Source organism: Orycteropus afer, unplaced genomic scaffold (genome assembly GCF_000298275.1).
Source record: "Orycteropus afer afer isolate SDZICR_OR568_19922 unplaced genomic scaffold, OryAfe1.0 scaffold00005, whole genome shotgun sequence".
In the NCBI taxonomy this organism is placed as follows: Eukaryota; Metazoa; Chordata; class Mammalia; order Tubulidentata; family Orycteropodidae; genus Orycteropus; species Orycteropus afer.
The window spans coordinates 17,414,323-17,430,198 of NW_006921592.1; the positions used below are offsets into that span (position 1 = coordinate 17,414,323).

Genomic DNA, 15,876 nt, shown 5'->3' on the forward strand with positions numbered 1-15,876 from the left:
GTTTTTGATCCATCTGGAATTAGTTTTTGTGTGTGGTGTGAGGTACAGATCTTGTTTCATTTTTCTGCAAATGGATCTCCAGTTTTGCCAGCACCATTTATTAAACAAACATTCTCTAGGGAAGAGAATAATTTATATTGTAACATTTTGGATTTTAGAACAACCTAGGACACATTGGGTTGAAAACGGTGGATAGTTGACACCTCTGTGTAAAATATTATATACCCACTATGGCAAACAACAACAATCCACTAATAATACAAGTAAGCATTATTAAGATTATTATTTAGTTTTTCCTTGGCCAATAAAACAATAACTTAAAAATAAACTATAAAATATTAGAAAAAATTTATTTTAAAATGGCAGTGTATTGTTGTTATTGTTAGATACTATCGAGTGGAACTTATAGTGGCCCTGTACACAGCAAAATGAGACACTGCATGATCCTGTGTTATCCTCACCATCCTTCTTATGCTTGAACCCATCAATGTAGCCACTGTGTCAATCCATCTCAGTGAGGGTCTTCCCTTTTTTCACTGACCCTCTACTTTACCAACCATGATATCTTTATCCAGGACTAGTTCCTTCTGTCAACATGACCAAAGTACATGAGATGAGTTCTGGCCATTCTCATTTCTGAGGAGTTTTCTGGGCATAGTTCTTCCAAGACAGATTTGTTCATTCTTCTGGCAGTCAATTAAGCACAACCGAATGTTCTGGAATTCTTATTTTTTTGTGATGTTATCTATTATGTGTCATGACCCCCACAGGAGAATGCCCTTTCACAGTATTTTCAATTTCTTCGCCAACACCACAACTCAAAGGCATCAATTCTTCTTCAGTCTTCTTTATTCATTGGCCAGCTTTGACATACTTATGAGGCTATTGAATAAACCATGGCTTGAGTCAGGTGCACCTTAAGCTTCAAAGTGATATCTTTACTCTTTAATATTTTTAAGAGCTCTTTTGTAACAGATTTGCTCAGTGCAATAAGTGGTCTGATTTCTTGACTACTGGTACTATGAGGGGAGCTCTGGTAGTGTAGTGTCTAAGGCACTTGACTGTTAACCAGAAGGCTGGTGGTTCAAACTCACCAGCCACTCCTCGGAAGGAAGATGGGGCAATCTACTTCTGTAGTGATACTGCCCCGGAAACCCAAAGAGGGGTCTCTATGAGTCGTGTCCGACTCTACGGCACATAACAACAACAGCTTCTATGAGAGTGTTGATTATGGATCCAAGTAAAATGAAATCTTGGACAACTTCCATCTTTTCTACATTTATAGTGATGTTGTTTATTGGCCTAGCTGTGAGGATTTTTGTTTTCTTTATGGTGATATATAATCCACACTGAAGGCTATAGTCTTTGATCTTAATCAGTAAGAACTTCAAGTTATCTGCATTTTCAGCAAGCAAAGCTGTGTCATCTGTATGTCACAGGTTATTGATGAGTCTCCTTCCAATCCTGACACTGCATTCTTCTTCATATACTCCAGCTTCTTGGATTATTTGCTTAGCATACAGATTGAATAGTATGGTGAAAAGATACAATCCTGAAGCATGCCTTTCCTTATTTTAAACCATTTAGTATACCCTTGTACTGTTCAAATCACTGCATCTAGGTCATGAACAGGTTCCTCATGAGTGCATTTAAGTGTTCTGGAATTCTTATTCTTCATGACATTATCCATAATTTGTTATGGTCCACTCAGTCAAATACTTTTGCATAGTGAATAAGGCACAGGTAAACCTTTGTCTGGTATCTTTGCTTTCAGCCAAGATCCATCTAACATCAACAATAATATCCATCAATCCATGCCCTCTTCTGAAACTTAGATTTCTGGCTGTTCCCTGACGAAGTACTACTACAACCGTTTTTTAATTATCTTAAGAAAAATTTTATTGTGTATGATAGTAATGATATTGCTTGACAATTCCCATATTCTTTGGGATCATCTTTCATTGGAATGGGCAAAAATATGGATCTCTTCCAGTTGGTTGCCAAGGTAGCTGTCCTTAAAATTTCTTGGCATAAATGAGTGAATGCCTCCAGTGCTTCATCTATTTATTGAAACAAATTGTTGAAACAAATGGGAGGAATAAACTTCTTTTTACTAGTTAGACAAGTCATCAAACAAAAGCAAGCAAACAAACAAAAAGAAGGCCCAGGGTGGAGGCAGTGAGTAATCAATATTCAGAGTTGTTATATATTATTTTCAATGTCTAATTTTCAACAAAAAGCTACAAGAAATGAAAAGAAACAGCAAAGTGTGACCTATATACAGTGAAAAAAGTAGCCCATAAAACTGTTTTTGATGAGTCCCAGATGTTGGATTTAACAGATGGACTTTAAAGCAGCTATTGTATACTCAAAGAACTAAAGGAAATCATATTTAAAGAATTAAAGGAAAGTATGATGATAGTATTACATCAAATAAAAAAATTAATAAAGAGATAGAAATTTATAAAAAGAACAAAGAAATAGATTTAGTAACTCCTCTTTTAAAATGTTAGCATATATTCAGACAGGTACATAGAATTTTATGTAGATGAACACTTATTAAAATTTATTGCTAAAAAATAAACTATTTACAAAATGCAATTTGTTAGGTAAATTGCGCTCTATCCGGAAGATAGAATAGTATACATTCATTAAAAATTATTAGAAAAATACTTAAATTACATGAGAAATAACTCATTATAAATGTTAAATGAAATTATACATCTCCATTGAAAAAAATACTGAAATAATATACCTTAAAATGTTAGTAGTAGTTAACTCTAGATTATGGAATTATACATGACTCTGAGTCTACATTTTACATATGTATGTAATTTCACATTTTTTAAGAAATAATGTACAATCTTAAAGTAGAAAAAATTAATAAAGGTTATATTCAAAAGGTAAGCAGGGTATAATAAAGCTGGAAAATGTGTTATTATTTTTCTTAGTTGCCATTGAGTTGGCTCCAACTCAAGTTGACCTTCTGTGTAACCGAACCAAATACTCCTGCTCCTGCACCATCTCCTGCATGATCTTTGATATATTTTAGCCCATTGTTAAAGGTATTGTGTCAATCCATCTCATTGAGGGCTTTCCTCATTTTTGATGACCTTCTACCAAATATGATGTCCTTCTGTACTGATTGATTTTTCCTGATGATGTGTTCAAAGCAAGCAAGATTAATTCTGGCCACCCTCACTTTTAAGGAGTATTCCAGTTGTATTTTCATAGACTTAGTGCAAAATACATAGAAAGCTATAAAAATTTGTAATATAAATATTGAGTTTCTTTTTCTGAGTGTGAGAAAGTATAAAGAAGGACAATATAGCCAAACAAAATCAGTATTGGTAGAAATCTGAAAATTTTATTTCAGCTTATGTTCAGCACATTTATTAGTGATTGTGATAGATAGGAAAGTATGGACAATTTGTTTTGGAGCAAAACATATTTTATGTAAAATAGTTCTAGAATCAGACAAAAATGTGTAACCATAACTGTTAAAGCTATATACCTGTCTTGCATATAAATATCATGAATGAACACATTGAAACAGTCTTCACTAAAAAAGCAGAGAGAGTAAATCCTGCAATAATGAAGTAAAAGTCATTCACCTGGACCAGGGCTTCTCAAACTTCAATGAGGACATGCATCACCTGGGGGATGTTAATAAATACCAATTCTGATTCTGTAGGTCTGAGGAAGGACTGAGATGCTGCATGTCTAACAAGTTCCCAGGTGATGTCCATGCTGCTGTTCTCTGGACCATGCTCATAGTAGCATAACCTTTATTCCTGGCTCTGCAATTGAGCCTGGTATTATTAGCTTTTGTCACTTTTCCTTATGTAAAAATTTCACCGTTTTAGATAGGAATAACAGTGAGGACTAAAAACATAAATTTCAATCCAAGTATTGTTGTTGTTATTGTTGTTTGCCATCAAGTCGGCCCCGACTCATAGCGACCCCTCCTTGGGTTTCCTAGGCAGTATCACTACGGAAGTAGGATTGCCCAACCTTCCTTCCGAGGAGTGGCTGGTGGGCTTGAACCGCCAGCCTTCTGGTGAGCAGTCAAGTGCCTTAGGCACTATGCTACCAGAGCTCCTAATCCAAGTATTAGTTAAATATAAAGTCTTATGTAATAGTGTTCCCAGTGTTCTTCATAATTGTTTGTTGGGGCATTGTTTGCTATTCTTTTTTTCAAGTGACCAAAATGGGTATATCCTACTCCTGTGTTATTATTAAAACAATAAGAAATCAGATTGTCAGTAAGCAATTTTGATGTCACCAGCTGCAAGTTTTTAGGAACCTACACAATTATTTTCATATAGATCTTAGATCATAGTAATAAATGTAGCTGACATTTAAGCTACTGAATGAGGTAGAACACAAGTTGCCTATTATGCTTGTCTTTAGTTAGATGAGAACAATCCTACAATGCATGGTTTCCAGTGACTGATTTCCTCTACCCAAGCTTATTAATTATTTTCATTGATAACTTAGCTGACTTGCAAACACGATACAAATGTGCCACCAGTAGTCCTAAGTGAAAGTGTTCTCTTACTATGAAAAGGAAATGAAGTGGCTGAAGACCAGAATAGAATATTAGGGAAGGGAATACTCCCAACTTAGTTTTCTTCAGTTCCAGGAAGTTGAAATAATTTTTAATAGGAACACTCTTCTAATTAAACAAAAGCTTCCTCCTTTGATTGCATTCCTTGGCCTTCTCAGCCAACCCTTCCTCAATACTCTACTGCAGTGGAGTCAATTCCAATTCATTACAATCCTATAGGACAGAGTAGAACTACTCTGTAGAATTCCCAAGGCTGTGAATCTTTACAAAAGTAGAGTGCTACATCTTTCTCGTACAGAATGGCTGGTATTAATGAATGACTGACCTTTTGGTGAGCAGCTGAGCACTTTAACCACTGTACCACCAGGGCTTCTCCCCACCACCACCAATATCACTAAATAAATAAACAAATTATGTTTTGTTCTGTTTTTAATGACCATGGAAAATGAAGATTGGAAGCAGGTGAGAATGAACAACATATATGCCATTGCTTTTTACTCTGGTCTTCAAAGAAGTTGTCACTCAGTGGCAACTACACTCAGTGGCAACTACACAGTGGACTGAATGAAATTCATAGTTTTCTAGACTAGTTAAATTCTTAATAAAAGGTCTCAGCTTGTTCAGCACTCAATAATTAGCCAAGGAAGGTTGGGCAATCCTACTTCCATAGTCATACTGCCTCGGAAACCCAAGGAGGGGTCGCTATGAGTCGGGGCTGACTCGACTGCACATAACAACAACAACAACAACATATATATGTAGGACCTTGAGTTCATTTTGGTGTCATCTCCTCTGACAGTGTCAGAGGATATTGTCTGCACTCCACCTCTGCACCCCTGTAGTGAGTCAACTGAGTAAGAGAGAAGTAGGAACTATGTGTTTAGAAATTTTGGAAGTTAGATAAGAGGATTCGTAATCGATTCCCAAGAGATTGTAGACGTCTCTTTAAAATCAAGGGTCAGAAACATCTCCTCATCCTATGAGAACAGAGGGGCCTAGTTACCAGGCTGAGCAGAAGTTTGGGTCCCTTTTCTGTGGTGCCACAAGGGTGATAAGCTGCCTCACTATAAAGCTAAACATCTCCTCCCCAGCCACTGGCTGCCAGAAACTTATTGAAGTAGATGATGAAGTAATCATAAACTTCATAACTTTTATGAGAAGCAAATGGACACAGAAGTTGCTGCTGAATCTCTGGGTGATGGAAGGATTGTGTTGTTTGAATCAGTGGTGGGAATGGTAAATTAGGTTCTCCCAAGAAGCAGGATGTCTTGACCCATGCCTGTGTCTCCTGATACTGAGTAATGGAAATACTTGTTACAGACCAAGGAGAATTGGAGAAAGAAAGTATAAATCTGTCCTTGGTTGCATTGTGGATGCCAATCTGAGTGCTCTCAACTTAGTTATTGTGGGGAAAAAAAAAAGAGGGAGAAGGATATTCCATGACTGAATGATACTACTGTGCCTCTTCATCTAGGGCCCAAAAGAGTTAGCAGAATCAGCAAACTTTTCAGTCTTTCTAAGGAAGATGGTGTCTGCCAGAATGTTGTGAGAAAACCACTGAACATTGAATGTGAGAAACTCAAGGCCAAATCACCTAAGATTTAATGTCTTGTTACTCCATGTGTCCTGTGATACAAATGTTGGCATATTGTTTTGAAGAAATAGTGCACAAAGGAAAATAAGAGGCTGCAGAATATGTCAAGTCTTTGGTCAAGAGAACGAAAGAGGCCAAAGAAAAACACCAAAAACAGATTGCCAAGAGACAGAGGCTGTCCCCTCTGACAGCTTCTATCTCTAAGTCTTAGTTCAGTCAAAACTAAAATTTTCTATGAGCAACAAGGGCAGATGGCTTTTTGGAGGGCTGCAGCTGGTAGGGAAGGCTGGGAAATGGGAGTGAAGCAGTTTGGAACAGATAAGGGAGATGAACTCATCTGTCAATTTGTCATCCTGTGATGGCTTGTGTGTTGCTGTGAGGCTGGAGGCTATGCCACCGGTGTTTCAAGTGCCAATAGGGTTACCAGTGGTGGACAGTTTTCAGTGGAGCTTCTAGCTAAGACAGATTTGGAGGAAGGAAGAGGCCATTTACTTCTCAAAAAATTGGCCAGTGCAAACCTTATGAATAGCGGCGAAACACTGTCTGATATATTACTGAAATATAGCTCTGAAACATTATCTGATATAGTGCCAGAGAGCCCCTCAGGTCAGAAGGCACTCAAAACATGACTAAGAAAGAGCTGCCTCCTCAGTATGGAGCTGGCCTTAACGATGTGAATGGAGTGAAGCTTACAGGACCTCCTTTTGCTGATGTGGCACGACTCAAGATAAGAAGAAACAGCTATAAACATCCATTAATAATCAGAACACAAATCTAATATGAATCTAGGAAAATTGGAAGTTGTCAAAAATGAAATGGAATACATAAAGATTGATATCCTAGGCATCAGTGACCTGAAATGAACTGATTTTGGCCATTTTGAATCAGACAACCATATGATCTACTATACTGGGAATGACAAATTGAAGAGGAATAGCATGGTAATCATCATCACAAAGAATGTTTCAAGATCTATCCTGAAGTACAATGCTGTTAATGAGAGGATAATATCCATACGCCTATGAGGAAGACAAGTTGATATTACTACTATTCAAATTTACACACCAACCTCTAAGCCAAAGATGAAGAAATTGAAGATTTCTACCAACTTCTGCAGTCTAAAATTGACTGAACATGCAACCAAGATGTTTTGATTATCATTGGTGATTGGAATGCAAAAGTCAGAAACAAAGAAGAGTTACGGGTAGTTGGAAAATATGGCTGTGGTGATAGAAATATTGCTGGAGATCGCATGATAGAGTTTTGTGAAACTAACGACTTATTCATTGCAAATACCTTTTTTCAACAACACAAATGGCAGCTATACACATAGACTTGTCCAGATGGAGTACACTGGAATCAGATTGACTCTATCTGTAGCAAGAGGTGATGGAGAAGCTTACTATCTTCAGCCAAATCAAGGCCAGGAGCTGATTGTGGAACAGGCCATCAGTTGCTCATATGCAAGTTCAAGTTGAAGCTGAAGGCAATTAAAAGAAATCCACAAGAGCCAAAATATGATCTTGATTATATCCCTTCTGAATTTAGAGACCATCTAAAGAATAGATTTGATGCATTGAACACCAATGACCCCAAACCAGAAGAATTGTGGAATGACATCAAGAATATCATCCATGAAGAAAGCAAAAGGTCATTAAAAAGACAGAAAAGGAAGAATAGACCAAAATGGATGTCAGAGGAGACTCTGAAACTTGTCCTTGAACAAAGAGCAGCTAAAGCAAATGGGAGAATCAACAGGATAAAATAACTGAACAGCCGATTTCAAACAGCAGCTTGAGAAGACAAAGTCAATTATTATAATGAAATGTGACAAGAATTGGAGTTAGAAAACCAAAAGGGAAGAACATGCTCAGCATTTTTCAAGCTGAAAGAATTGAGGAAAAAATTTAAGCCTTGAGTTGCAATATTGAAAGATACCATGGGTAACATGTTGAATGATGCAGGAAACATCAAAAGAAAATGGATGGAATACATAGTCACTATACCAAAAAGAATTGGTAGATGATCATTCATTTCAGAAGGTGGCATATGATCAAGGAGGAGTGGTACTGAAGGAAGAAGTTGAATCTACACTAAAGGAATTGGTGAAAAACAAGGCTCCAGGAACTGATGGAATATACCCATTGAGATGTTTCAACAAATTGATGCTGCACTGGAGGCCCTCACTCAACTATGCCAAGAGATTTGGAAGACAACTACCTGGGCAACTGTCTGGAAGAGATCCATATTTGTACCCATTCCAAAGAAAAGTGATCCTACAGAATGTGGAAATTATCAAACAATATCATTGATATCACATGCAAGTAAAATCTTACCGAAGATAGTTCAAAAATGGTTATAGCAGTATATTGACAAGGAACTTTCAGAAATGCAAGCTGGATTCAGAAAGGGATGTGGAGTAAGAGATATCATAGCTGATGTTAGATGGAGCTTGGCTCAAAGCAAAGATTACCAGAAAGATATTTACTTGTGTTTTATTGACTATGCAAAGGCATTCAATTGTGTGGAGCATAACAAATTGTGGATAACATTGAAAAGAATGAGAATTCCAGAACACTTAATTGTACTCACGAGGAACCTGTACATAGACCAGCAGCCTATCTTTTGAACAGAACAAGGGGATACTGCATGGTTTAAAATCAGGAAGGGAGAGTGTCAGGGTTGTATACTTTCACCATATTTATTCAATCTGTATGCTGAGCAAATAATCCAAGAAGCTGGACTATATGAAGAAGACTGTGGCATCAGGATTGGAGGATGGCTTATTAACAACCTGCAATATGCAGATGACACAACTTTGGTTGCTGAACGTGAGAATGACTTAGAGTACTTACTGATGATGATTAAAGACTACAGTGTTCAGCATGGATTACACCTCAATATAAAGAAAACAAAAATCCTCACAACTGGACCAATAAGCAACATCACGATAGATGGAGAAAAGTTTGAAGTTGTCAAAGACTTCATATTACTTGGTTCTACAATCAATGCCAATGGAATCAGCAGTCAAGACATCAAAAGATAGTATAGCATTGGGCAAATCTGCTGCAAAAGACCTCTTTCAAGCTCTGAAGAGCTGATATCTCCTTGAAGACTAAGATGCACCTAACCCAAGCCATGGTGTTTTCAATTTCCTCATATACATGTGAGAGCTGGACAATGAATAAGGAAGATGGAAGAAGAGTTGGTGCTTTTGAGTTGTGATGTTGACAAAGAATGCTGAAAGTACCATGGACACTAAAAGAACCAACAAATCTGTCCTGGAAGAGGTGCAGCCAGAATGCTCCTTGGAAGCGAGGATAGCCAGACTTCATCTCATCTACTTTGGTCATGTTGTCAGAAGGGACCATTCTCTGGAGAAGGGTGTCATGCTTGGTAAAGTAGGAGGTCAATGAACGAGGGGAAAGCTCTCAACAAGATGGATTGACATGGTGGCTGCAGCAATGGGCTCAGCTTTAGTAGGGATCACGAGGCTGGCACAGGACCAGGCAGTGTTTCATTATGTTGTGCATAAGGGTCACTATAAGTTTGAGATGACTTGGTGGCACATAACAACAACAACAATGAGAGACAAATAAGATTATACATTAAAAACAAATTAAAAAAAAAGGGTTGGGTTTGGAAGTGTTGAGGAGGGACCTGGAACCATAATTGATGTATGTCTTTCCTAGTGGTAAAGAGGGTATGTGTATAAATGGATTTTGCATCCTATAAAGTCTGATGGCACAAAAATTTCACTCATGTTCCAATTGATGATATTTTTACATTCATTGACTTTAGGTCTTTAATCTTCATCATTTACTATGGTGAGGTGAGGCCACTAGGAAAGAGCTTTGAGGAATGAGTATGTCTGTGCCTGAGTAGAATTAGAACTAAAACATTAAAAGAATTTATCTCAAAGGAAGACAACTAGCTACTCATTCAAATTTCATTTGGGTCAATGTAGCTAGACACTAACAAAATGATAGATTGTATCAAGAGCATTAAACTTTCTTACCTAAGGCAAGTGATGATCCTAACCAATTTCTTTGCACAAGGACAACTAGAGTTTTTGGTCTACTTCTGTATTCTATTCTTTAAAAGGGAAAAGGGGACTGATGTATCCTTGGAAGAGAGAAAAAGTAAATGAAGGAACCAGAATTCAGAGATATTATTGATAAATAAAGAAAAAAATTGTTTTGATTGGAGTGATTGGGTGGCAGGTAGGGATAACTTTAGAAATGTGTGGCTCAAAATAATGGAAATAGGAGGAATGAGTCATGCTGGAAATTCCTTCTCAGATATTTTCAATAGACCCCTAGTGGCACAGAAATTAAAAAGCGTGGTTACTCCCCAAAAAGTTGGCGGTTTGAACCTACCAGCTGCTCTGTAGGATAAAAACGTGGCAATTTTCTTCCATAAAGATTACAGCCCTAAAATTTTATGGGGAAGTTCCTACAGGGTCACTATGAGTCAGAATCAACTCAATGGCAATGGGTTTGTTTGCTTTTGATGGGTTCATGGACTCACTAGTCAATCTATTTGAAGAAGTGCTTTCGAAGGATTCAAGTATGATTGGGTGTTTGTCAGGCAAGATAACTGTTATGTTTATCATAAACTCTTGAGACATTATAATTCTTTATTTTTTTTTCATCTATTTTCCCTCAATGTATAAAATGACTATGCCTTGTTCTTTTTTAGTGGTAGACTTGTTCTTTTTTTTTTTTTTTCATTTTCTCTCTGTAATTTTTTGTTTTTAATTGTACTTTAGGTGCAAATTTACAGAACAGAGTTTGTTTTACATTCAACAGTTCATGTACATTTGGTTTCACTCCCCAGTTACCATCCCCTACCCTAACCCACTCTCCTCCCCTCCCTTCTTAGTGACCCCTACCCCCATTTCTGCACCCTTCTTATTTATGTACTCCTGTCTGTCCAGCTTCTCCTCCATGTGAATGTTGCTCCTCTGGTACCCCATAGCCGATTCCTCCAAGGGATGTATCTCTGTAGAGTAGGTGGGTGCATCACCCTGTATTGGGTGTTCTGCATGTAAGTTTTATTGTTGGGATGAGAGCCAGCCCTTGGGAGTGAGTTTTATCCAGGCCTGAAGTGTGTCCCAAGGCCATAGTCTTGGGACTCCCACCAGACTACATCTGACCAGTTATTCTGGTCATTATTTTTGAATTTTGTTCCACGTTTTCCCTCCCACTCTATCCAGGATCTCCAGTTTTGATCCCTTTCTGAATGGTTGGCATTTGTAGCTGGACACCATCTAGTTCTTCTGGTCTTGAGGTCCATCATGTCCTAGGCCTGATTGTTCCCAAATGCCTTTGGTTTTCTTCATTCCTCTTCACTTCTGACTATAGGAGACCATTAGCTGCATCTTAGATGGTGCTTTAAAGCTATTAAGACCCCAGTCGTTACTCACCAAAGTAGGTCATGGAATAAAATTTTTATATATTGTGTTGCGCCAATTGAGCCATAGTATTGGTGTCCCCCCAATACTATGATCCTGAGTAGGCAGATCTGTTGGTTCTCTCTCCCATGGTGGCTGGCTGTCTATGAGGAATTGCTCCATGTCTGTCTTCTGTTGCTTCTGTAATGATTGTGGTTATTTTGTATCACTAGTATCTGTGCAAGATTATCATCAGCTTAATCTGTCATTGGTCTAGAGTATATTCCTGTTCACCAACTTCCATCTGATTTTCTCAGTTGTCTATCCGTTTATCTGTGGCCTGGTGTTTGGTGTTAGTGGTAATGCAGTATTGTGGATATACTGGTATTAGCCTCTGTCATCTCTATCTTAGGTGCACTATTTGGTGCCCTTCCTTTCCCCAATGTTATTATGCTGGTCACAGACTCTTTCCATCCCCTCGTTCCACTTACCCAACTCAGCGTGTGGCCCCCAACTAGTCCAAAATTTTCCCCTCTCCTTCCCTCCCATCCCTGGTAACCTACAAAGTGAGTTCCCTTCCCTAAGCAAACCCTTCCTTGACTTTTTACCATACCAGCTCATACAATATTTGTCCTTCTGCGGTTGACTTATTTCACTCAGCATAATATCCTCTAGGGTCATCCATGTTGTGAGATGATTCGTGTATTCTTAATTGCTCTTTAATGTAGCATAGTATTCCATTGTGTGAATGTACCATAATTCGGTTATCCATTCATCTGTTGATGGGCATTTAGGTTGTTTCCATCTCTTTACTACAGTGAATTGTTCTGCGATGAACATGGGTGTACATATGTCTACTTGTGTTCTGTCTCTCACCTCTTTAGGATATATTCCTAGTAATGGAATTGCTAGGAATTCTATTTTCAGTTTTTTAAGGAAATGCCATACCAGTTGCCACAATGGTTGTATCATCTTACAGTCTTACAACCAGTGTATGAGAGTTCTAATCTCTCTGCAACATCACCAGCATTTGTTATTTTCTGTCCTGTTGAACTTTGCTATTATTGCTGGGGTGAGATGATATCTCATCGTTGTTTTGATTTGCATCTCTCTAATGGCTCCGGAAGGAAGGTTGGGCAATCCTACTTCCGTAGTGATACTGCCTCGGAAACCCAAGGAGGGGTCGCTATGAGTCGGGGCCAACTCGACGGCACATGACAACAACAACAACAACAATGGCTCTGGTAGTGTAGTGCCAAAGGCACTTGACTGCTAACCAGAAGGCCAGCAGTGAAAACCCACCAGCCACTCCTCAGAAGGATGTTTGGGCAATATACTTCCATAGTGATACCACCTCAGAAATCCAAGGAGGAGTCGCTATGAGTTGGATCCAACTCCATGGCACATAACAACAACAACAATGGCTAATGGGGAGCTCTGGTCGCATAGTGCCTAAAGTACTTGACTGCTAACTTAAAGGCCAGCAGTTTAAACCCATCAATCAGCCACTCCTGGGAAGCAAGATAGGGCAATCTACTTCTGTAGAGATACTGCCTCGGAAACCCAAGAAGGGATCGCTATGAGTCAAATCTACTCGATGGCAGTGAGTTTGGTTTTTTTTTTGGTTTTAATGCCTAATGATTGTGAGCAATTCCTTATGTGTTTGTTGGCCACCAGCATATCGTCTTTAGTGAAATGTCTGTTCATGTCCCTTGCCTATTTTTGAATTGGACTGTTTGTGTTTTTGGTGTTTGGTTGTTGAAGTTTTCTATAAATTTTGGAAATAAGTCCTTTGTCAGATATGTCATAGGCAAATATTTTCTCTCAATCTGCAGGTTCTCTTTTTACCCTTTTGATGAAGTCTTTTGATGTGCATAATAATTTAATTTTTAAAAGGTCCCAATCATCTAGCTTCTTTTCTACTGCCTGTGCATTCTGGGTTACACTTGATAGTCTTTTTATGCCATAATTTGGGGGCCCTAGATTTGCCCATTTTTATCTTTGATAAACTTTATAGTTTTTGGTTTTACATTTAACTCTTTGATTCAGCTTGAGTTTGTTTTTGTGCATGGGCTGAGGTATGGGTCTTGTTTCACTTTCCTGTAAGTGGATATACAATTTTGCCAGCACCATCTGTTAAGGAGGCAATCTCTTCCTAATATTTATGGGTTTTGGTCCTTTGCCAAAGATCAGCTGTCCATAGATGGATGGGTATATTTCTGGATTTTTGATTCTGTTCCATTGATCTATCATTGTACCAGTACCATACTGTTTTGACTACTGTGGCTGTACAGTAAGTTTTGAGATCTGGGAGTGTGAGACCTCCCACTTTGTTCTTCTTCTTTAATAGTGCTCTGCTTATCCGAGGTCTTTTTCCTTTCCATATGAAGTTAGTAATTGATTTTTCTGTATCCTTAAAATATGTTGTTGGTATCTGGATTGGGATTGCATTAAATGTGTAGATTGCTTTGGATAGTATTGACATTTTCACAATATTGAGTCTTCCTATCCATGATTAAGGCAGGTTCTTCCACTTATCCAAATCCTTTGTAGTTTCTTGTAGTAGTGCTTTATAGTTTTCTTTGTACAGGTCTTTTGTGTCTCTGGTAGGATTTATTCCTAGCTATTTTATCTTTTTGGTAGCTATTGTAAACGGTATTATTTTCATTATTTCTTTCTCAGAGGCTTCTTTGTTGATGTAGAGGAATCCAACTGATTTTAGGATGTTGACCTTGCATCCTGCCAGTTTGCTGAATCCAGTAGGGTCCCCCCCCCCGAGTTTCTTGAGTTATCTATGCATAGGATCATGTCATCTAAAAATAGAGATAGCTTTACTTCCGCTCTGCCAATTTGTATACCTTTTATTTTATTTTTTGCCTTACTGCCCTGGCTAGGACTTCCAATACAATGTTAAATAGAAGTGGTGATAGAGGGCAGCTTGTCTGGTTCCTGTTCATAAGGGGAATGCTTTGAGTCTTTCTCTGTTAACAATAATGTTGGCTGTTGGCTTTGCATGTTGTTGTTGTTATGTGCTGTGGAGTCGGACCTGACTCATAGCGACCCCTCCTTCGGTTTCCAAGGCGATATCACTGGCTTTGCATATATGTCCTTTATTATGTTGAGGAATTTCTCTTCTATCCTTATTTTGCTGAGAATTTTGAATAGGAACAGATTTTGGATTTTATCAAATGCCTTTTCTGCATCAATTGATATGATCACATGGTTCTTTTCTTTTGTTTTGTTTATGTGGTGGATTACATTGATTGTTTTTCTGATGTTGAACCATGCTTGCATACCAGGTATGAATTCCATTTGGTAAGGATGTATTATTTTTTTGATATGTTGTTGGATTTTGTTGTGTAAGATTTTATTGAAGATTTCTGAGTCTATATTCATGAGGGATATTGCCTGTAGTTTTACTTTTTAGTGGTATTTCCCTGGTTTTGGTATCAGTGTCATGCTTGCTTCATAAAATGAATTTGGAATTGTCCCATATTTTTCTATTTTCTAGAATAGCTTGAGTAGTATAGGTGTCAACTCTTTCCTGAATGAAGCCATCACGGTGAGGACTTTTTCTTGTGAGAAGTTTTTTTAAGACCTGTTCAATTTCTTCCTTTTTATGGGTCGGTTCAAGTATTCTATCTCTGACCGGGATAGTTTCTAGAAACTTGTCCATCTCTTCTAGGCTCTCGAATTTATTGGAGTACAGTTCTTCATATTACTCTATCAATATCTTTTTTTAATTTCAGTTGATTCCATTGTGATGTCACCTTTTTTTGTTTATTTTTCTTGCTATTTGCATCTTCTCTTTCTTTTCTTTTGTTAGATTTGCCAATAGTTTGTCAGTTTTGTTAATCTTTTTGAAGAACTAGCTTGTTTTGTTGATTTGCTCTATTGTTTTTTGTTTTCTGTTTTGTTTATTTTTGCTCTGGTCTTTATTATTTCCTGACTTCTGTATACGGTGAGCTTCTTTTGTTGCTCTTTTTGTAATTGTTGGAGTTGTTGAATTAGAGTGTTGATTTTGTTCCTTTCTTCTTCTTTAATGTGTGCATTTATTGCTATAAATTGACTGCTTTTGCTGTGTCCCATAGGTTTTGGTAAGATGTGTCTTCATTCTCGTTTATTTCTAGGAATTTTTTTTTTTTTTATTTCACACTTTATTTTTTCTATTACCCAGTAGTTTTTGAGCAGTGTATTACTCAACTTCCATGTTTGATATTTTTTCTTGATCTTCCTATGATTAATTTCCACTTTTATAGCATTATGGTCTGAGAAGATGCTTTGTAGTATTTCAGTGTTTTTGAATTTATTGAGGCT

General features: G+C 37.7%; 1 pseudogene; it reads left to right on the forward strand.

The window, feature by feature from the left end:
* Nucleotides 1–5,549: 5,549 nt before the first annotated feature.
* On the forward strand, nucleotides 5,550–6,375 carry LOC103196097 (annotated as a pseudogene).
* Nucleotides 6,376–15,876: the final 9,501 nt, after the last annotated feature.